Below are 8,258 nucleotides of genomic sequence, written 5' to 3'. Positions count from 1 at the left end.
AATGGTGGGTCAGTTCAGGAAAGCTCTTGAAAGGGTTGTTGAGAAAATTCCCACTCTCTCCAACCAGACCTTCTTGGTTTACCCAGCACTCCCACCCCCAGGGAGGAGCCAGAAGTGATTCTTTGTGATGTCTAAGCTCACACCCACCCACCCAGCATATCCCCTACTGGCTGGGGCAAGTGCCTAACTGAACAAACAAAGCCAAAGGGTGTGGCTCCTCATTGTACCACTAAGGGGTATTTTACAGTCTGGTCAGGAGCTCTGGAGAAGACCATTGGGAGGTTTCAACACGGCTAAAGTTACCAGGAAGCCAGAGGGAGCGAGCACAGTTATGAAACAACCAACGCTAAGCACAAGACAATTAACCCCAAACACAAAAACGAAGAAGAGAAAGAACCACTATCAACCCAGATCCACAGGGACTGGCAAGGTGAGACCACCTCACCCAATTCCCTCCTCTTCTTTCCCTTTGATTCCCCTCCCCCAAGACTCCCACCCTTTCCTTGCCTGGCACAAAACTCCACATTAACCTGTGCCCCTTCTCATGAAACCTTCCTTTCCATTCAGTCCCCACCTTCTTCCTCCAACCCATTGCCCTTCTGGAATCACCCTGTTGCCCTTCCAGGTAAACAAGATACAGAGGGGAATAAAAAGACTGCTTTGTGGAAAGTCAAGAAAAAGATCCTCTCATATTAGTACAATTCCAAGGAAGGTGAAGAGAGTGAAAAAAGCCAAGAAGTTTCGGCCTTTTACAAAAATTGAGTAGTAGCCTACACTCAAATCACTGAGTTCAGGCCCAGAAGACCCTGCCAAATGACAATCCTACAAGGTCTAACACCATATGGAACAGAGATGATGATGATTAAAATAAAATCGACAACCTTTGAGAAGCCTCTTATTCCAGGAGGTAGGGGTGTGTGTGTGTGTGTGTGTGTGAGAGAGAGAGAGAGAGAGAGAGAGAGAGAGAGAGGGTGCTATGATCATGAAGAAGAAGGGAAATAAGGGAAGAGAAGAGACGGGTTGTGAAAAGGGAGAAGGTGAGGTTCTGGAGAGTTGGGGGCCCACAGTGACAGGTCCACAAGTTAGCCAGACATTATGGATAAAGACTGGCTGAGAACTGAACACTGAAGCAAAATTTTCATTCTTAACATTTAACCAATAAGCAAGGAGGAAAAAGGGCTTTGTGTTTGTGTGTGTGTGTGTGTGTGTGTGTGTGTGTGTATGTGTGTGTGTGACAACATCAGTGTTTAGATTGCCAGAAACTGAATGGGGAGAGGTGTGATATATGTTGGGTGAAAGGGTCACCCCCTAATAAAACATAGACAAAGAAACCACCTTTAGGCCACCTACTTCACAGCAGTGTTTCCTTTCCCCCATACTATGCAGGAAGCAACTAAATGCCCTCAGAAGAACCTTAATTCATCCTAATAAAAATTATTGACAGCATTCCCAAGGACTGTTTGGATGGTGTTTGGATGCCACAAACCCACTATAAATTAGGTGACTTTCTAGCTAAGAAAATTTGGGATGGAGCAGTGTTCTATCAGGTTAAGGAAATCTTTCTCCAATCATCAGCTGATTGTTAAGCTAAAAGAAGAGAGACTTTAGTGGCTACACACAACAAAGAATACAGATTTACAGAATTAGTTCAGAAAAGTCACCAAACCACCAAACAACAACATATCCCAATAACTGGATATCTGCATGCAAAGAAGTTAATCTGAAACTCCTTCACACCATATACAAAAAATAAATCAAAGATCTAAATATAAGAGCTAAAACTAATTCTTAGGAGAAAACATTTTGTAAATATTCATGACCTTGGACTAGGCAATGGTTTCTTTTTTGTTTAAATTTTTTAAATGTTTATTCATTTTTGAGAGAGACAGAGAGAGAGAGAGAGAGCGAGAGCTAGCAGGGATAGGCAGAGAGAGAGGCAGACAGAATCCAAAACAAGCTCCAGGCTCTGAGCTGTCATCACAGAGTCTGATGTGTGGCTTGAACCCACAAACCGTAAGATCATGACCTGAGCCAAAGTCAGACACTTAACCCGATGAGCCACTCAGGCACCCCAAGGCAATGGTTTCTTATATATGACACCAAAAGCACAAGCAACCAAGGAAAAAATAAAGTAGATGTCATCATGATTAAAATCTCTGATGCACTGTAATTTAAATCTTTGGAGAAAATACTTGCAAATCATATATATCTGATAAGGATCTAGCATCCAGAATATATAAATAGCTCTTTAAACTCAACAACAAAAAGACAGAGAAGTCAATTAAAGAAGTGGGCAAAGGATTTGAATAGGTATTTCTCCAAAAAAGATAGAAAAAGGACAGTGAACTCATGAAAAGATGCTCAATATCACTGGGCATTAGGGAAATGAAAATCAAAAGCACAGTTAGGTACCGCTTCTAGATGCTTCTAAACATAATTAGGTACTGACTAAGATGGCTGTAATTTTTTTTAATGGAAAATAACAACTGCTGGTGAGGATATAGAGAAATTGGAACCCTCATACATTGCTCTTTGTAATGTAAATTGGTGCAGCCAAGGTGCAAACCAGTTTGACAGTTCCTCACAATATTACACATAGAGTGGCTATATGGCCCAGCAAATCCAATCCTAGGTGTCTAACCAAGAGAATGGGAAACATATGACCACACGAAGACTTGTACACAAGCATTCATAGCAGCATTAGTCATAATAGTCAAAAAGTAACAACCCAAATGTACATCAATTGAAGAACAAATAAACAAAATGTGATCTATCCATACAGTGGAATGTTATTCGGCCATTAAAAGCAATGATGTACTCATACATGTGACAACATGGATAACCCTCGAAAGTGTTAGAAATTTAAGTGAAAGAAGCCAGACATGAAAGACCACTGATTATATATATGATGTCATTCAAGGTATATAGCCAGAAAAGGGAATCCTACAGAGGCAGAGAATAGATTAGTGTTGCTTAGGACTGGAGTGGGGGAGGGATGAAAGAGGGTAGAGGGAACGAGAGCTAAATGGTACAGGGTTTCTTTTTGAGGTGATGAAAATATTCTAAAATCAACTGGAGTGACGGTTGCCCAGATCTGGATATATTAAAAACCATTGAATTGTCCACTTTAACGAGGTGAATTGTATGGGGTGTCAATTACATCTCAATAAAGCTGTTATAAAATCAACAGGAAAAAATCTCCAGCAAGAGTGCACTCTATTAATTTAGCTTGGTCTTGTGCCAAGGGTCTGGTACATCCAGACTGATGGTCCCACTGGACTGTTCCCAATGGGGAAAGAAGACATTTCCAACGAGGAAATTGGGATGCTAGTACCAAAAGATGGAGGGATGGATGCATAAACCCCTCCCAAGAATTATAATTTTACTTGCAATAGAATCCTAACATAATACCATGGACTGCCAGGCCCTGGATGACCCGTTTCCACCTGCCTTTCCAATGTCATCTTCTACTATTCCTTCTTTTCCTCTTTCTCCTCCTTGCTATTCCTCTGACAACCTAAGCTCCTTCCTGCTTCACAGCATTTTTATCAGTTGTTCCCTTCACCTATGATGCTTTCCCCCCAGGTCTTCGCAGGGCTTCCTCCTTCTCCCCAGTTCTCAGCTCAAAGGTTATCTCGAGAGATGCTTTTTCTGACCACCCTCCTTCCAGTTGCTTGCCAATCTGCTATGTTGTCCTCATAGTCATCTGTCATTACTTGATGACATTTCTATTATGCTTCTGTGTTTATTTCTGTCTACCCTTCTCCCTTGATAGAATGCAGATGCCATGAGATCAGGGCCCATGTTTGTTCCATTCATCATGATAGTCCCAACATCCAGCATGGGGCTTAGCACATGGTAAACCTCAGGAAGTGTTCATTAAATGCATAAATAATTTAAAGACCCAAAATTTACTAAAGTGAATTTTCTACACCATACGCCATCACAATTTTTGGACATGGGCAATGGAAAGGAAGATGGGTGGTGAACAGAACCCTGAAGAGAGAAAAAATTAGGATGTCCATAACTTGATCATAATTGTTTTCTGGAGAGATAGTACCAGTATTTACCCAAATCCATAAAGAATAGAAATCAGTGCTCTGAATGGGACCTGGGCAGTCATCTCTGGGATGCTGTGGCTCACCACATTCTTTCCCTCTTTATTTTCACACTGTCAGGTACAATCCTCTGTCTCTGTCTCTATAATATAGATGCATCTAATAGGGAGCTCATCGAAGCTCTGGCAGCTGTATGTTTCTTTGTTCCTGAAAGCACTCATCTGTTATTGTGCCTGGGCCAACTCCAATTCCTCTTCCTTTTCAAAAATCTTTCCAGTTTGCCGGGTATCTGCATGCCCCAAGATTTGGTTGCCATCCCTCTCTTGGAGGCATCTGTCTTCTGTAAGCTTCTACAACAGAGTTATAGTGTCTAGGGCAGCCTTTGAAATGGTTACTTGCTCGTGTCTCAGAGGCTCCAGCCAAGCTGAGAAAGGCAATACAAGAAGGTGTGTGACAGATGACAGATTGCTGCTGCTGAGTTGGTCCTGAGTCCCCGGCCAGCCCTTGGTGCTGAGTGAATGAGTATCATATGTCCCACCTGCACCAAGGGAATTGCAACACATAAGCACACTAATTCATGGCCAGTCCAGAGCTGAATGTCGCCCTGCATTGCACTGCCTTCCTATCAGCAGCTTGCTCATGCATGAATAAACAGAGTTCCTGGCTCTGCTCAAACCAGGCAGCTCATTGTGAAGGTGGGAATGTGCTGGGTCTCTCTATTCTGAGAGGGACTTCAGGCCATCCAAACAACTAGAGGAATTGTGGCCTTGTTATGAATATATATTTTCATTCTGCTTTTTTATATTGTTACATAGGCATTTTCTATTACATATAATTTGTAAACCTATCATTGTCAAGGCTGTAGAATATTCCATCTAAGATAGTGGTTTTCAACCAGGGACAATGTTGTGCCCCAGGGGACATAGGCAATGTTCAGAGAATTTTTTTTCAATGTTTATTTATTTTTGAGAGAGAGAGTGTGAGAGGAGGAAGGGCAGAGAGAGAGGGAGACACAGAATCCGAAGCAGGCTCAAGGATCCGAGCTGTCAGCACAGAACCCGACACACGGCTCCAACTCACGGATGGTGAGATCCTGACCTGAGCCAAAGTCAGCTGCTGAACCTACTGAACCACCCAGGCGTCCCTGAGAATTTTTTTTGGGGGGTATAATTGACATATTATATTGGTTTCAGGCATACAACATAACGATCAATATTGTATATATTGTGAAATGGTCACCACAAATAAGTTTAGTGACCATTCATTACCATAGAAAATTACCAAAAAATTCTGCTCTTTTTTTTTCCTTTGATGAGGGCTTTTAAGTCTTAAAGGACAGGAAAGTGGTGGTAAATAGTAGGCCAGGTTTGTAAGGTCTAAGACCAAATCATTCCCTCTGAGGGTTTCTTCCCCCACCCCTTTGCCTTGATAGAGATGGATTAATTTGGTCATCTTGCCCTAGCTGCCCATTTCTGTCTTCAGTGTTGGATAGGAGTCCACGGAGGAGCAAGGCTTCCTGTGGGCCAATTCCTGGGGCCACTGGCCATTAGTTCTCCTCTTTCTCCCCCCTGAGGATTTGGCAGCCACACTTAGACCCATACAAGAGGCCCACTCTGGTCCCTATGCTTTAGAGGGCATCACTTTGAGGAAGAGACAGTGGAACCAAAGAGATGTGCCTGCACAGGGCCCCTGGCCTCCTTCTAGACCACACAATAGATACCTGGGAAGCTGAAATTCCCTGCCTAAATAGCCACAAGCCTGTTTCCAGAGTCTTCACAAGCTCCTTTCTGAGGACTGCCTTTCTGGGGACACACCTGCAATTGATGTGGGCACCTATGTGATTGAGGGGTGGCCAGGAGGCGGCTGTTTGCCATTTGGGGACAGTGGGGATGAAACTCACAAGCATGGGCTAGTAAGTCCACAGACGCAATCGTGAGGCCCATCTCAGTGAGGGAGAGCCCAGAGTGAGGACTGAAGGGGGATATAGTTGGTGGGTCAGTTGCTGGAAGCTGGTATTCTCCATGTCACTACATTTAGGTGTAGAATTTTGAGTCCAAGAATTTTCCATTTGAGCCTGGCCTTCCATGTTGTTATGAAGGTATATTTGTTGAGATAGAAGGATAGGAGTTTGTTATCTGTAAAGACTTTAGTAGAAAAAATTGGAGAATATCTTTCTAACCTGGGATTAGGCGAAAATTGCTTAGAGACGATTTTTTACAAAGCACAATCAGTAAAAGAAGAAAAGATCAGAAGTTGGACTTCATCAAAATTAAAAACTGACATTCTTCCAGAAACATTATTAAGAAAGTAAGAAGATAGCCTAGATAATTGGAGACAGTATTTGCAAATAGGTTTGATGAGGAACTTGTATCCACAATCTAAATAAAACTCTTGCAATTCAATAATAAAAAGATAACCCAATTGACTCCATTAAAAATTTCAACACAAAACATTTATGAATGGCTAGTAAGCCCACGAAAAGCTCTTCGACATCACTTGCCAGTAGAGAAATGTAAACCCAAACATAAGGATATGCCACCTCACCCCTCCTAGAAAGGCTCTAGTTTTTAGAAAGGGGAAATAACATGCCAGTGAGGATGCGCAGAAAAGGGAACCCTCATACATTGCCGATGGGGATGCACAATGGCCCAGTCACTTCAGAAAACAGTTAGGCAGTTCCTCAAAAGGTTAGACCTAGAGTTACCATGATTTGGCAAGTCCACTCCAAGCACGTACCCAAAAGAATTGAAAATATCTGTTCAAATGAAAACTCTTTCGCAAACATTTATAGCAGCAATATTCATAGTAGACAAAACAACCCAAATGTCCATTGACTGATGAATGGATAGACAAAATGTGGTATAGCCATGATGAAGTTTTGGGGTGATGGCGGGGTGGTTTGTGGGGTCTGGAGGCAATGGCCAGGAAAGAATTCTTGAAGACGTCTTTGGTGCAAAAAAAAGTGATTTTATTGAAGCATGGGGACAGGATCCATGGGCAGGAAGAGCTGCACTGTAAGTGCTGGGGGTTGAGTCCGGGGAAAGGGAGTTTCCAAAGAGACTTCACACGGTCAAGACTTACTGGAGGCCTAGCTGTTGTCAAGCTAAGGTTGTCTTTCCCTCTAGCAAAACATTAACTTGAAGGTAGTAGAGAGTTCCTGGACTTTAGGCTGTCAATGGGATTGCCTTTTCTGGTAAACGGGTGGAGACTTATCAGTTTAACCTTTTGTTTTTTGTCTTTTGTTTTGTTTTGTTTTGTTTTGGGGTAGCTGGGAGTGTCCAAGGAATATCACACGTGTCCCAACTGGGAGGGGGCGGGGTGCTAGCTTGGGTTTTGCCCTCAGCCTGCCTCACGCTCCCTCATCAGCCACACGATTGGATAGTATTCCACCATAAAAAGGAATGAAGTGCAGATACGTGTTGTGCCATAGATGAACCTTGAAAACATGCCGAGGGAAAGAAGCCAATCCCAAAATACTTCATATTGCTGATTCCATTTACACGGAGTGTCCAGGTAAACCCATAGAGATGGCAAGTAAATCAGTGGCTGCCTAAGGCCTGGGGGAGGTTGGGGATGATACGTAGTGACCGAATGGGCACAAGAGATCTTGCGGTAGAAGAAATGGTCTAAAACTCGAGTGACGATGGTTGCACAAATACAAATTTGCTAAAAATCATTGACTTGTGCATTTAAAATCGGTGAATTTTATAGGATTTAAACGCTATGTCAATGAAGCTGTTAAAAACAAAAACAAGCCCTGAAGCCACAGGCCCTGAACAAAGTCCTGCGGTTGTGGCAAAATGGATGATCAGAGGCCTTGCTAATTCTAATTTGTTTTTTTCCTCTGCTAATTGCTCATGATAACCTAGATTCCATCCTGATCTGTGAAATCGGCCTGGGACAGCCTCAGCTGCTGAAGCTGTTACTTTTAAGAAAACCCATCCCTCCCTACCCCCCCCCACCCCCCCCCCACCCCGCCTCTTGGCCTCGTGAGAACCACACAAACCCCACACCTGTTCCGCCAAGACAGCTGAACTTCCAGTGTAACGTGTAAGGGACAAGGTGCGAGGCCCCAGCTTGGCAGCGCTTTGTCTCAAACCTTGGTTTTGGTTTTTGCTTTCAGTAGGAGCCGGCAGTCCGCGAGTGGTCTGTGATAAAGCTCCATCTATCCCTTCCCTCCAGAATGCTTATTTCCCCCTA

General features: G+C 43.2%; 1 long non-coding RNA gene across 1 annotated transcript; it reads left to right on the top strand.

Moving 5' to 3' along the window:
* The first annotated feature begins 216 nt into the window (after positions 1 to 216).
* Positions 217 to 884, top strand: LOC122235502. The gene is made up of 2 exons (XR_006213570.1): positions 217 to 430; positions 626 to 884. It is a non-coding gene; the product is annotated as an uncharacterized LOC122235502 (long non-coding RNA).
* Positions 885 to 8,258: the final 7,374 nt, after the last annotated feature.

This window comes from Panthera tigris, chromosome X, assembly GCF_018350195.1.
Source record: "Panthera tigris isolate Pti1 chromosome X, P.tigris_Pti1_mat1.1, whole genome shotgun sequence".
NCBI lineage: Eukaryota > Metazoa > Chordata > Mammalia > Carnivora > Felidae > Panthera > Panthera tigris.
This window is presented reverse-complemented; position numbering and strand designations above follow the sequence as displayed.